The sequence below is a fragment of the Loxodonta africana genome, chromosome 3 (assembly GCF_030014295.1).
Source record: "Loxodonta africana isolate mLoxAfr1 chromosome 3, mLoxAfr1.hap2, whole genome shotgun sequence".
Lineage (NCBI taxonomy): Eukaryota > Metazoa > Chordata > Mammalia > Proboscidea > Elephantidae > Loxodonta > Loxodonta africana.
This window is the reverse complement of record NC_087344.1, coordinates 151,226,719-151,241,649: the sequence shown is the minus strand read 5'-3', so window position 1 is coordinate 151,241,649 and position 14,931 is coordinate 151,226,719. Positions and strand designations below refer to the sequence as shown.

Genomic DNA, 14,931 nt, shown 5'->3' with positions numbered 1-14,931 from the left:
GAATTGGCAAATAGTAGTTTCCACCATCCATACGGAGAGACACTTCACGGCAAAACGAAAATCCATGGGAGCAGTAACCAAGGCTACAAGGACAGTCTCCTTCACCTTCACGGGAGCAGCAGAGAAGACCCTTCTAGAGGATGACCCCGGAGCTCCAACCTTTCAGAAGCTAGAGATTGGAACCCTTTGGAGAGGAGCCAAGGATCACGTGAGCAAGGATGCATGAGGCCCTGAATCCGATCTGAGTTTACAAATCGATACTCCCAGTTTATGTATTTAAAAATTGTGCTCCCAAATATATAGGACCTACTTTCCAAATATATAGGACCTACTTTCCAATAACGCGTCGCCCTCTTCCCTCTGCCCCCACCCGCATCATGGTTTAGGAGAGAAAAGGATTTTGGACCGGGAAGACGGAGCTCGGGCTGCAGCTCGAAGGTTCCAAGAGCAAAAGAGTTTCCGCTTTTCCTCCTGCTCCCTGCGGTTGTTTGCGGCACTCATCCCCCTCCCCTCGAGCTGTTCCGGAGCCAGAGTCCTCGAAACCGGGTTCTCAGAATGACCAGGTCCAGAAGGAATTTTCATAAATATCCAGGTTTCAGGACTCTTGAGTCCCACGTCAGGTGAGTCCGATGAACCTGCGCAAGCTCTGTCTTTGAGCCTCCAGTGTTTCAGTGGTAAAAGGTAGAGACTGCGTCCATGAATTTGTAAACTCAGGAATTACTTTCACACTGAGTAATTATGACTGTAGATCACTAAAGATAATAACAATTATGTAGAAAGTGAGTGGGTGTGGTGCCCGACTAGCTCAGTCGGTAGAGCATGAGGCTCTTAATCTCTGGGTTGTGGGTTTGAGCCCCACGTTGGGCGGGTAGATTTTATCCTCCCTTCCATTGTTATAGAATCTTCTCTAGCCGCTTACCAAGAGAATTAAAAAAGAAGAAGAAGAAAAACCCATTGCCATCATCACTGCCATCAAGTGAATTCTGACTTATAGAGACCCTATTCAACAGAGTAGAACTGCTACATAGGCTTTCCAAGGTCCACTGCTGGATTTAACTGCCGATCTTTTGATTAGCAGCTAAGAGATCTCAACCACCTAGCAAACTAAGCTCCACCAACAGAATCAGGAGCTTTTAAATTGTCAGTTGCTGCCGCTGAGACTTCCTCTCACTTACTTTGAACATGTTATTAGGAGGGACCACTTACTGGAGATGAACATCAAGCTTGGTAGAGGGCCTGCGAAAGAGAGGAAGACCCTCAAGGACATGGATTGAAACAGTGGCTGCAACAATGGGCTTAAACATAGCAATGATTGTTAGCATAGTGCAGGACCCGGCAGTATTTCATTCTGTTGTACATATGGTGGCCAAGAGTCAGAACCCACTCAAGTGCACCTAATAATAGCAACAATATATTTTTGACACATTACAAAAAAGAGAGAGAAGAAATATAATTTTGAGTGCATGTGGTGAAAATCTACATAATAAAACCTACGCCTATTCAATGATCTCTTCGAGTACAATTCAGTGACATTGATTACATTCTTCAAGCTGTGTAACCATTCTCACTATCCTTTTCCAAATCATTTTCTGGGAAATGATTTATCCTTAAACATAAAAAGTGATTGTCCCAGAACAAGAGACCTTGGAGGCATGTAAAGAACTGCCATGAGGCTTGTGAAGAACTACCCTGAGACCATCTCTCCACTTGCCTCCCTATCTTCTCTGGGAGGCAGTCATGGGACAGTTTCTCACCGCCTTCCAGGTTCTGATGTGAGATACGAGGTTTTCTGGTCTGTTCACCTTCAGGCTATAGCTGCAAACTATAAAACTGCTTAGTTGCAGTCTAGAATTGGCTCATCAGCGACAGATATTCTGCAACTCTTGCTGTAGTCATCAGGCCCCTTTTGTTTCCATGTCTTCCTTTTTGGCGTGTGGGATTAGAACCCAGGCACCTTTGGCTACTCATCTTTTTGTTGTCTATATAAGTAATAAATTGTCTGAATCTGAATCACCCAGACCTTGGCCTTGTTCGGTGTGATGGATCGCTTTTGAGTGGCCTGTCTAGACATGATCTTACAACTCCCAACCAAGTGATTGGGCAGAACTGTGTAATAGGGTAATTGTGGCCCACCAAGGGGATTGGTTAGTTCTGCCATCTTGCTGGACTGAAAGGAGCTACCCCAGAGGTGTAAAAGAAAGTATCCCACTACCACCAATGGAGAAACAGCCAAGAGCCAGCACACCCTTTGGACCCAGGATCCCAGCCCTGAGAAGCTCCTGGAAGCAGGAGTCTAATCTGTTACTTCCCTCATAAACCTCACAATCGTGAGTATGGTCTATGAGTTTTGAGTGGCAACTGCAATGAATTATTGGACCCAACAGAGAAGTAGAGAGCACCACGAGAGGGCTGGTTGGTGTCAGAATTGGTAAAGATGGAAAGAGAAGAGGCAAGTCTGCCTCATAGCTGGGCTGCTAATGTTGACTCTCCTTCCACCTTGTGAAGTTAGAGGGGGTCAGATACCACCCCCACACCATTCTTACACCTTGTCTGCTGCTGTGTGCTTGACAAATTTCTTTATGATTTGTTTTTTGTCATACAAATTCTTAAAATTTTTGTGTAGTGAAACATATCAGTCTTTCCCCTTAAGGCTTCTGAGTTTTCTGTCAGGCTTAGAAAGGCTTTTCAAGTATTTTGCCAGTTTGTTGTCTCTTGACTTTTGTAGGGGAATTGCTCTGCCTATGAGACTATGAAATTTTTACTGCAGGTAGTTTTGAAGGAAGAAGGGTGTGTTTATTCTTGTGCTAATGAGTTGACTAGAGATACAATTAGCTCCCAGATAATTCTGTGGTGCATCCCCTGAGCTTCTCTGAAGACCCTACCTGCTGAGGATTGAGGCTGTTTCCTGGGACCTCCATCTTAAGATTACCGGACTCTGTCTAAGAGGGGAATGCAGTCACCAAAAGATGGTGCAACATCCCAGCACTAGCAACAGTGAAGAGTCATTACCATCCCTAGACCTAGTGGGGCAAGGAGAGAGAGATATTTCTGGAACCTGGATGAAGTCATAGTTGTAGCTAAGCCTGCAGCTGTCACAGAGTGGCCCTGGACGATAGCTGTGGACTTCATGGATGGAACACAACCTCTGCTGGCCTTCAGGGAATAATTACCCCCCATGTCATATTCTTGCACCCCACTGGCTGTATCCACCAAGAATCAAGTGGGCAAGGGAAACCTTTTATGCAGGGGTCAGCTTCCTGAGACATAAAATGGAGTGGATAATGCTGAAAATGGATCTAGAGGGACAAAAGCAGAATACCCAGCACACATGACTTTATCATTCTTAAGATTTTGTTGTGATTAATTTTGTCACTGGCAGAATTTGGGTGTCAAATAGGCTTTTTTTTTTTTGAAAGTCTGTATTTCCTGATTTATATGAGAATGAGCTTGCTGTCTTTGGGCCTGTATCACATTTTGACTGGAAAGCTATCTGTCTGTATGTACTCATTTTATTCACTCTTTCTTTCACTCAGATCATTATAAACACTGAGATAAATTTTCCCCCCAATCTAAACCAGAGACTACCAGCCTGAGAACAGAAGAACTAGACGGTGCCTAGCTTACCACTAATAACTGCCCTAACAGGGAACACAACAGAGAGTCCTGGACGGAGCAGGAGAAAAGAGTGGAGCAGAACTCAAATTCACTTAAAAAGACCAGACTTAATGGTCTGACAAAGACTGGAGGAACCCCTGAAACTACGGCCCCTGGACACTCTGTTAACCCAGAACTAAAATCATTCCCGAAGCTTACTCTTCAGACAAAGATTAGACAGGACTATAAAACAAAAAATAATACACATGAGGAACGTTCTTCTAGGTTCAATCAGATATACAAGATCAAAGGGGTGGCTCCTGTCCAGAGGCAGGATGAAAAGACAGGAAAGGACAGGACCTGGTTCAATGGACACAGGGAACCTGGGTGGAAAGGGGGAGTGTGTTGTCACATTGTGGGGATTGCAACTGATGTCACAAAACAATATGTGTATAAATTTTTGAATGAGGAATTAACTTGAGCTGTAAACTTGCACCTAAAGCACAATAAAAGTAAATGAATAAGTTAGTAAATAAAGGAAAACAGCTAAACAACAAAATTTCCAAAAATCATTGTCAGAACCTTTATATTTTTGTCAGAGGCTGCCTATTTCATTAAAATAAAGTTATGTTGCCAACGTATGTTTTGAATACCATAGTGGGTTTTCTTTTTCACAAAAAAGTAATAGTCATGTTTCTAGAAATTCAAAACAAAGGTTTTTTGTTTTGTTTTGCATCTGTTGGCTTCTAGCCCAGAGAAGACTGGAAAAGCCATGGAAAGAAAATCCTGTGGAAACTTCTGCATTATGATGCATTAAGAAGTCCCTAAAGACTGCGACTTCCCTGAGTTCTCAGGGAAAGGCAATGATTGTGGGTTAATGGCCTGCCTTGTGGCTTCTGCAGCCTGTGGTCAACTTTGAGTCACAGCAGGTCAATATGGTCTGGTTTGTCTGAGGATTTTAATACATACTTTTAAAGTCGGTCATTTATTTGTTATAAAAGTAATAAAGTCATGCTTGGTGTAAAACAAACAAATCCATACACTACAAAGAAGAAATTAAATTTCCCGTTTCTCAATTCCAATCATAAGAGGTAATTCTCATTAATATTTTGCTATATGGCCTTTTAAAACAATAGTACAGGTGTACAACTTTACCAATTATATGGGTTAAGTGGTAATTGGTTGAGATGCTAGTAGATGCTGTTTAGCCAAGAGATGCAGGAAACCCTGACTCTTACCCTGACAATAATCTGTCTACCCTGATCAATGGAATAAGGAATGGTCCCATTTTTTATAGGGCTTTTCATCCTACTCAGGGAATTCTTATAAACTGAGGGAGAACACGTGTCTTGGCTGAAGACCTAATGTGTTCTTTCTTTCCTTCTCCTAAACCTAAACTGGATATTATCTCATTATCTCAGATATACTTGGATGATAGGAGTCAACAAAAGGAGATGGGTGGGAGAAAGTGAGAGGGGGTGGGGGACTCCTCCCATGCAAGAGTCAGCCTCACCAGTGATATATCATTTGTGAAATAGAGCCTCACGCCTGTGCTTTTGCTCCACACTCCTAAACACTTATCGAACTTCAATACATAGTCTGTATTTGAAACAATGAGGTTAATATTTGTTCAGTCATTGGGAACTAGCAGCTTAAGTAGAGAACTGAAAATGTCCTCACCGCATCTGCCTTTCTGTATATTCCCTGAATTTTCTGTTGTCAGACAACCATATGCCTATCTCTCTGGGAGGAAAAGATCACAAAAGGACAAAAAAAAAAAAAAAGGTCCTACACCCACCTCATGTGACTCTTCCTAAGAACTTGTAACCTGGTTACTATGGCAAGCATTTTAGACATTCAAGGGATGTCTCTTTAATGTTATCACCCAAACCTCTAAAAGGATCAAACTAGGGATTAATTCTAGGTAAAATTATGTGAGAATTCATCCTCTATTTCCTATGACAAGTTTTTGTTAGCTACTTGTCCACCCCAGCTCACCAGACAAGATTTTACAGCCAGCACTACATACCAGCACGGACCAAACAATTCCACAAGCACAACAGAACACCCTCTAGTATTAAGTTCCCTGAAAATAAAGTCTCAAGGATGCAATCTCTCCTCTAGTTGCCGCAGAAAATAAGAAAAAATCCATTATTTAAAGTTCTAATCTCATGGAAGATTAAACTTAAGAGTCTTCCCTTTCCAAAACACTTAGTAGACAATAGATAAGAGGTAACTTTGGTGAAGGGTAAGACAGAACACAATACTGGGGAAGCCAGCACAACCTGTACAACGCAAGGTCGTGGAAGCTCCATAGACACATCCAAACTCCCTGAGGGAACGAATTGCTGGGATGAAGGCTGTGGGGACCATGGTCTCAGGGAACATCTAGATCAACTGGCATAACAGAGTTGATAAAGAAAATGTTCTACATTCTACTTTGGTGAGTAGCGTCTGGGGTCTGAAAAGCCTGTGAGGGGCCATCTAGGATGCTCCACTGGTCTCACCTCCTCAGGAGCAAGAAATACTGATGAAAACTAAAGACACAAGACAAAGGTCAGTCCAAAGGACTAATGGACTACATCTACCATGGCCACTACCAGACTGAGTCCAGTACGACTAGATGGTGCCCGGCTACTACCACTGACTGCTTTGACAGGGATGACAAAAAGGGTCCTGGACAGAGCTGGAGAAAAATATAGAATAACATTCTAACTCAAAAAGAAAGGCCAGAATTGCTGGCCTGATGGAGACTGGAGAAACTCTGAGAGTATAGCCCCTGGACACCCTTTCAGCTCAGTAATGAGGCCACTCCTAAGGTTCACCCTTCAGCCAAAGATTGAACAGGTCCATGGACAAAAACAAGACTAAAGGGGCACACCAGCCCTAGGGCAGGGACTGGAAGGTAGGAGGAAACAGGAAAGTTGGTAATAGGGAAGCCAGGGTTGAGAAGGGAGAGTGTTGACATGTCATGGGGCTGTTAACCAATGTCATACAACAGTGTATGTACTGTTTGATGAGAAACTAGTTTATTCTGTAAATCTTCATCTAAAATTAAATAAAAAGAAAAAAAGTCTTCCCTTTTCCATTTTTATTTGGCTCAGGAGCAGCCATGAAGGTCCCACTATGGAGAGTGGGTGAGTTATGGCTTCCTCAGAAGATGCAACTTGTACTCTCTGTGACAGGATCAATGGGAACAGGGTTACCTCTGTCCACCCCTCTACAGTCAGGTCAATGCAAGCTCAAGTCCCTCCTGGGAACCACTTTTCCAGAATCCCAGGGGTCAGGAGAATACAGAAGAACATCACAGAGCCAGCCTCTCATCCACAAAATTCATAGTGAAACCAGCAAGCAATAGCATTCTCCAAGTAAAAGTTATACGCTTCAGCTGCTATTAAAATGCCAGATTCTGTGCTGCCCAGAAAAGAGCATTCTCTCAGAATGCGGGAATATGACTAGGTACAGCCCCTTTGGAGGGCAATTAGACACTAACTAGCAAAATTAGAAATGCACAAATACTTTGATCAGGCAACACCACATCCGGGAATGCATTTGAGAGAAATACTTGCACACCTAATTAAACATATCTGTATAAGCTGTCCTCTGAAGAATTATGACAATAAACATTAGAACCAATGTCATGTCCATTAGTTAAGAAATGCGTAAATATACAATGGTCTACCTGTGCTGTGAAAGGATATGCAGTTGTGAAAAGGACAGGGTAGATAACAACGGTGATGATGATGCCACTGAAAACAATTTTAACAGCTGATGTCAGTGAGCATTTATTAAGTGCTAAAATGCTTTATGTGCCTCTCTCATCAAAATTTAGGTTAACCCATAAGGGAAATACTCCCATTTGCTCCTCTTTATACATGAAGAAACAGAGACACCGAAAAAATTCAGTTACTTTTTCCAAGTCTCACCGTGGCGGAACCAAGATTTGCTCACAGAGCTTGCAGCTGCACCACAGATGTGGGGTTTTCTTATTCTCTATTATCAGGACTCTTCAGGTTTCTGGGCTGCACAGTGTAAAACCTCAGCATCAAGAAGGGAGAGAATCCGTGCAGTGGCTCTGGAATAAGTAAACACCGAAGCTGCTTTCGCTGGCTTTTTGGAAATACACTTTTTGCAGAAAAAAAATCCTTCCTTTAGTCACTTTTATGGGACTTGAATCTTCGCCCAGCAATTTTGGTGTCTGATTCAACGTGGATAGAGATCCAGAGGACTCTGAGAATAAAAGTCGCTAACGGCCTAAAGCTTCTGTTGTTGTTGTTAGGTGCCGTTGAGTCGGTTCCGACTCATAGCGACCCTATGCACAACAGAACGAACACTGCCCGGTCTTACGCCATCTTTACAATCGTTGTTATGCTTGAGCTCATTGTTGCAGCCACCGTGTCAATCCACCTCCTTGAGGGTCTTCCTCTTTTCCGCTGACCCTGTACTCTGCCAAGCATCATGTCCTTCTCCAGGGACTGATCCCTCCTGACAACATGTCCAAAATATGTAAGACACAGTCGCCATCCTTGCTTCCAAGGAACATTCTGGTTGTACTTCTTCTAAGACAGGTTTGTTCGTTCTTTCTACAGTCCATGGTATATTCAATATTCTTCGCCAACACCGCAATTCAAAGGCGTCAACTCTTCTTTGGTCTTCCTTATTCATTGTCCAGCTTTCACATGCATATGATGTGATTGAAAATACCATGGCTTGGGTCAGGTGCACCTTAGTCTTCAGGGTGACATCTTTGCTCTTCAACACTTTAAAGAGGTCCTTTGCAGCAGATTTACCCAATGCAATGCGTCTTTTGATTTCTTGACTGCTGCTTCCATGGATGTTGATTGTGGAGCCAAGTAAAATGAAATCCTTGACAACTTCAATCTTTTCTCCATTTATCATGATGTTGCTCATTGGTCCATTTGTGAGGACTTTTGTTTTCTTTATGTTGAGGTGCGATCCATACTGAAGCCTGAGGTCTTTGATCTTCATTAGTAAGTGCTTCAAGTCCTCTTCACTTTCTACCAGCAAGGTTGTGTCATCTGCATAACGCAGGTTGTTAATGAGTCTTCCTCCAATCTTGATGTCCCGTTCTTCTTCATATAGTCCAGCTTCTCGTATTATTCATTCAGCATACAGATTAAATAGGTATGGTGAAAGAATACAACTGTGACGCACACTTTTCCTGACTTTAAACCAATCAGTATCCCATTGCTCTGTCCGAACAACTGCCTCTTGATCTATGTAAAGGTTCCTCATGAGCACAATTAAGTGTTCCGGAATTCCCATTCTTCGCAGTGTTATCCATAGTTTGTTATGATCCACACAGTGAAATGCCTTTGCATAATCAAGAAAACACAGGTAAACATACTTCTGGTATTCTGTGCTTTCAGCCAGGATCCATCTGACATCAGCAGTGTTATCCCTGGTTCCACGTCCTCTTCTGAAACCAGCCTGAATTTCTGGCAGTTTCCTGTCAATATGCTGCTGTAGCTGTGTCTCAATGATCTTCAGCAGAATTTTGCTTGTGTGTGATATTAATGATATTGTTCTATAATTTCCACATTCGGTTGGATCACTTTTCTTGGGAATAAGCATAAACATGGCTCTTTTCCAATCAGTTGGCCAGGAAGCTGTCTCCCATATTTCTTGGCATAGATGAGTTAGCACCTCCAGCGCTGCATCTGTTTGTTGAAACATCTCAGTTGATATTCCATCAATTCCTGGAGCCTGGTTTTTCGCCAATGCCTTCAGAGCAGCTTGGACTTCTTCCTTCAGTACCATTGGTTCCTGATCATATGCCACCTCTTGAAATGGTTGAATATCGACTAATTCTTTTTGGTATAATGACTCCGTGCATTCCTTCCATCTTCTTTTGATGCTTCCTGCATCACTTAACATTTTCTCCATTGAATCCTTCACTACTGCAACTCGAGGCTTGAATTTTGTCTTCAAGTCTTCAGCTTGAGAAATGCCTAGTGTGTTCTTCCCTTTTGGTTTTCCATCTCCAGTTCTTTGCACATGTCATTGTAATACTTTACCTCGTCTTCTCAAGAGGCCCTTTGAAATCTTCTGTTCGGTTCTTTGACTTCATCAATTCTTCCTCTTCCTTTAGCTGCTCGACACTCAAGAGCAAGTTTCACAGTCTCCTCTGACATCCACCTTGGTCTTTTCTTTCTTTCCGGTCTTTTCAGTGACCTCTTGCTTTCTTCATGGATGATGCCCTTGATGTCATTCCACAACTCGTCTAGTCTTCGGTCACTAGTGTTCAATGCATCAAATCTATTCTTGAGATGGTGTCTAAATTCAGGTGGGATTTACTCAAGGTCATATTTTGGCTCTTGTGGACTTGCTGTGATTTTCTTCATTTTCAGCTTGAACTTGCATATGAGCAGTTGATGGTCTTTTCCACAGTTGGCCCCTGGCCTTGTTCTGACTGATGATGTTGAGCTTTTCCGACATCTCTCTCCACAGATGTAGTCAATTTGATTTCTGTGTTCCATCTGGCGAGGTCCATGTGTATAAAAAAAAAAAATTTTTTTTTTTTGTGTGTATAGTCACTGTTTATGTTGGTGAAAGAAGGTATTTGGAATGAAGAAGTCGTTGGACTTGCAAAATTCTATCATTTGATCTCCAGCATTTTTTCTATCACCAAGGCCATATTTTCCAACTACTGAGCCTTCTTCTTTGTTTCCAACTTTCGCATTCCGATCGCCAGTAATTATCAATGCATCTTGATTGCATGTTTGATCAATTTCAGACAGCAGCAGCTGATAAAAATTTTCTAATTCTTCATCCTTGGTCCTAGTGATTGGTGTGTAAATTTGAATAACAGTGGTATTAACTCGTGTTCCTTGTAGGCGTATGGATATTATCCTATCACTGACAGCGTTGTACTTCAGGTAGATCTTGAGACGTTCTTTTTGACGATGAATGCAACACCATTTCTCTTCGAGTTGTCATTCCCAGCATACTAGACTATATGATTGTCCAATTCAAAATGGCCAATACCAGTCCATTTCAGTTCACTAATGCCTAGGATATCAATGTTTATGAGTTCCATCTCATTTTTGATGATTTCCAATTTTTCTACATTCATACTTCGTACATTCCAGGTTCCGATTATTAATGGATGTTTACAGCTCTTTCTTCTCATTTTGAGACGTGCCACATCAGCAAATGAAGGTCCCGAAAGCTTTACTCCATCCATATCATTAAGGTCAACTGTACTTTGGAGGAGGCAGCTCTTCCTCAGTCAACTTTTGAGTGCCTTCCAATCTGGGGGGTTCATTTTCCAGCACTATATCAGACAATGTTCTGCTGCTATTCATAAGGTTTTCACTGGCTAATGCTTTTCAGAAGTAGACTGCCGGGTCCTTCTTCCTAGTCTGTCTTAGTCTGGAAGCTCAGCTGCAACCTGTCCTCCATGGGTGACCCTGCTGGTACCTGAATACTGGTGGTGTAGCTTCCAGCATCACAGCAACACAAAAGTCTGTCACTTTGTCGTACTGTGGGGGCTTGTGTGTTGCTGTGAAGCTGCTATTAAGCAACCACAAAGAGCTTAAAGTAAAGCATAACGTCCCTGGGTGGGTTCCAACCACCAATTTTTGGTTAACAGCCAAACGTGCTGACCAATTGCACCACAGACACACAGAGCCCTCTTTTTCCAAATTTACTATCTGATGTCAGGAATTGTCCTTTAAGCTCAGGCTGAGGACATCTTAACATTGTTCTGGCCTGTTCAACCACGCGCGCTCCAGAGACACTTAGGCCGAGAGTCCTGCCTTTGGACACATTTGGGCGTTGACATCGAGCCCGAGTGAGCTGGGGGACTCCGATACCCGAACGCTCTCACAGTGGGAGACGCACAGTGGCTGTTCACCACCAGCAAGGGAGGACGCACCACAAACCACCGCCCTGCAGGGCTCCGCGTTCTGAAGCCTCTGAGATCTGCCTCAGCCTTCCTTCCCGGGGTCCACGCCCCAACCGCCCACCCCCGCCCCCTCTTTGCGCTCTGGGACTTTCCGAGGACGAGGACGTTGAGAAAGTAACTAACCAAGTGAAGTGTGAAGTGCATTATTGTCATGGGCAACCGTAGGAGGTACTGGTAAGGACTTAGGATGCGCAGAGCGTCAGAGTGAGGTTCATACCAGCTTAACTTGAATAAAGCTGATTGTTCACTAACAGTAGGGTAATGTACAGCTGTTACTTTAATTCCATATGGAGCTGCAAAACCAGTATAGCTTTGTAGGCCTTTGTGTGCTACTTGCAAACTTGTATTCTCTCTCTTTTTGGATCGATAATAAACTTAACTAAAGTTATGTTTATTAATAAGTGTGTTTTTTTTTGCTGTAGTATTTCTCCCAGAGCCTTCAGAAACGAAGTGAGGAGCGTACAGCTCCGACCACGCAGTAAGGAAGGGGAGGCAGACAAACAGTAGGTGCACTTGGAGCCCCGGGAACTTTCTCTTGTGCCTAAAGAACTGGGAGAAAAGTACCCACGATGGTCGTGGAAAGCTTGCACATTCCAGTAACAGGACCAAGAGGGTGGATCCGTGGTAAGTCTCGGTAGGATCTTATGGGGTAGGTTGGTATAGACCCTTAGATCCTGGTCGTCCTTTCTTTCCATGAACGCCTGGAGTTCCACCTGCAGGAAAAGAGCACAGGCGGAGGCCATTCTCAGAGGACCAAGGGAGGGCGGAGTCGCTCCTGCAGTCAGATGCCCCTTCTGCGCAGCAGTTTCAATCTGCTGCCCGGCTCCCCTCTTGGGCTCTGAACCAAGACGTTCAGGGGCCTGGACAGTGACTTAGTCCCTACCAGTCCTGGAAGCGAGGAAATCCATTAAACTCCCTGCAAAGCTCACTCTCGTCATCGGCAACGCGCCCAGGTATCTTACATTTCGGCAACTGATCTCAGGCTGCTAGCTAGGGAGAAGAGAAGCTCACAGCTTTTCATCATCCTGCTTCTTCAGTCTGCACGGTGCAGGGCTTCTAATTTCAAGGTCTTCAGTACCGCCCAACTTCCAGTCAGTGTCTTTTATTTGGATCAGGGAATGGCTGCTCCTGGGGCCATGCAAATCCCTGGGGTGGCCATGAGGGGTCTGGTGGTCCTTCCCCTTGGAACTGTACTGCTGGGAACTACTGCTATTTTGTTTGGCCAGTAAAGAAGAATGATATCTGAGAGTTTAAATTTCCCTGAGAGTGACCGAATTTAAGATTTCTTATTTTGGACTACCCCAATTCTGGGGTCTTGAGTCTACGGTGCTTCCTATGTTTGGAAGGTTGGTGCTATTTCACTCTCCTATCAGACTTGGAAGGCTCACAAAGATAACTAGATTTGACAGTTACCTCTTTTTGTCATTCTAAATGTTCTGTTCTACACATTAAAAGTCATTATTCAAAGAAAGATGTACAGGCTTCAACAGGCCCCAAAATGGGTCCCTATAGAAGAAAGGTTAGTTTGTATGGGAGAGAAGATGCAGTGGGACCAGACCTCCACCTCCACCCTGCCTAGACAGTGATAGAGAAGATTATCCAGAGGGAGGTTCAGAGGGAAGAGGGACAGGATTGTGAGAATGAAGAGAAAAGTGAAGAAGACCCCACCTATTCAATGTGTCTATTCACTATATCTATTCACTGGCCCCAGTAAAGGCAGCTTGTCTCTCTGGGCCTCTCCTCCCCACCTTTGCCCCTCATGGTGGCCTCTCATCCCTCCACCTGCCTCCCCATTCTGGGAATGTTATCATTTTCTACTGCACCTGCCCAGCCTAGGCCCAGTCCTCTCTAACAGGACCAGTGTTGGTGCTTTACAGGTCTCCTTTTGCTAATCCTCTCTCTTGTGGTCCTAGGAGAGTTAGAAGTATTGAATTATCCCCAGAGGACAGGATATTCAGCCTAGGTATTGTGAGACCATCATGCTGAAAGTAAACCCAGCAGTCCCAGGTCATTTTTTATTGTACTCATTAAGAAAATAAAAAGAAAATCCTTGGTCCAGGTCATTTGTAAATGTGGAAAGTGATGCTCAAATTATTTTGAAATCAGTAACACATGTGATTAAACCCTCATTTGCAAAGGCACTGACAAGAATCCATGTGGAAAAGCCACTGTTTTAAAGGTGGTCTGCTGAAGCCTGTGCACTGCTCTGTTCGCCTGTAGCTATGACATAGTAACTCCTCCCAAATTAGTCTTCTTCCTTTAAATAACCATAAAAAAGACCAAATATATGAGGCTCCAGTTTACAGATGTTGGACAGAAGCAGTGCAAGAGTGTGATCACTGAGAGAGGGTTTGGGAGAATTCCTGACGGTGGTACAGCAAGCTGAAATCCCAGCAGAGCATGGTGTTCACATGAGGAGGCAGAGACCAGAGTAAGGAATGATTAGAGCACCAGAAGGGAGAAAACCATTTAGAGGTCAATTTTCAGAATTCCATATGGGGGTCCTCTACAGGCTATTTGCTGAGTCCTGGGCTGCTCATGTGCAGGAAAGTACTACCCAGGCTCGCCAGAGGACAGATGCTACAGGATGGAGAACTGAACAGAGGTCCTAGAGATCAGTACCAGGTAATGTTGGAATTCAAGCTTTGTTAACTCTTTACCTCTGAGCATCCAGCTGAGACTCTCTCCAGAAGACTGTACTTGAAGAGCACAACCCATACCCTAATATAAGGTTTACTTATATGACAGGCCCTAACAAAGTACAAACCAACTCCTGAGAAGAGCTGCAGAGGAGTCACAGTTTGGAGGTGGAGTTCCAACAAGGTGAGGGTTTTGGTAAACACCTTGAACTTTCCACAGATTCATCTTAAAGCCTAAATCCAGTCTTATACAAATGTAAGGTAATCAGCCAGTAATCAAAATGCTTGTTGTTGTCGTCGTGTGCCATCAAATCAATTCCAACTCATAGTGACGCTATATGACAGAATAGAAATGCCCATAAGGTATCCTAGAACAAAAATTGATACTCTGGAGAAAGATATCAGAACACACTACAATGTATCATTCAAAGTGTCTAATAATTAAAAAATACTATACATTCAAAGAAACATGTGACTCATATTCAAAGCAAAAATAAGTCAATAGAAACCAACTCTCAGCTCAAAAATGTCCCAGATGTTAGATTTAGCAGACTTCAAAGCAGGTATTCCACACACGCACACAGAAAACATGATGTCAATGAGTGACCTGATAGATAATGGAGCTTTGAAAACCATCAAAAGAAACCAAATGGAAATTCTAGGACTGCTCAAAGGGCTCATAAAGTGGCCTAGCAGCGGTGATAGAAATTATGCATGGGCTCAGTGACATGGGCTTCCACTCACCAAGGCTAATCTAGCTACAGCCAC

The 14,931-nt window shown here is 43.4% G+C and overlaps 2 non-coding genes across 2 annotated transcripts; one reads left to right on the top strand and one right to left on the bottom strand.

Moving 5' to 3' along the window:
• The first annotated feature begins 794 nt into the window (after positions 1–794).
• On the top strand, positions 795–867 carry TRNAK-CUU (transfer RNA lysine (anticodon CUU)). Its single transcript has one exon. It is a non-coding gene; the product is annotated as a tRNA-Lys (tRNA).
• A 10,301-nt stretch (positions 868–11,168) lies between these two features.
• TRNAN-GUU (transfer RNA asparagine (anticodon GUU)) lies at positions 11,169–11,241 on the bottom strand. The gene has a single exon. It is a non-coding gene; the product is annotated as a tRNA-Asn (tRNA).
• Positions 11,242–14,931: the final 3,690 nt, after the last annotated feature.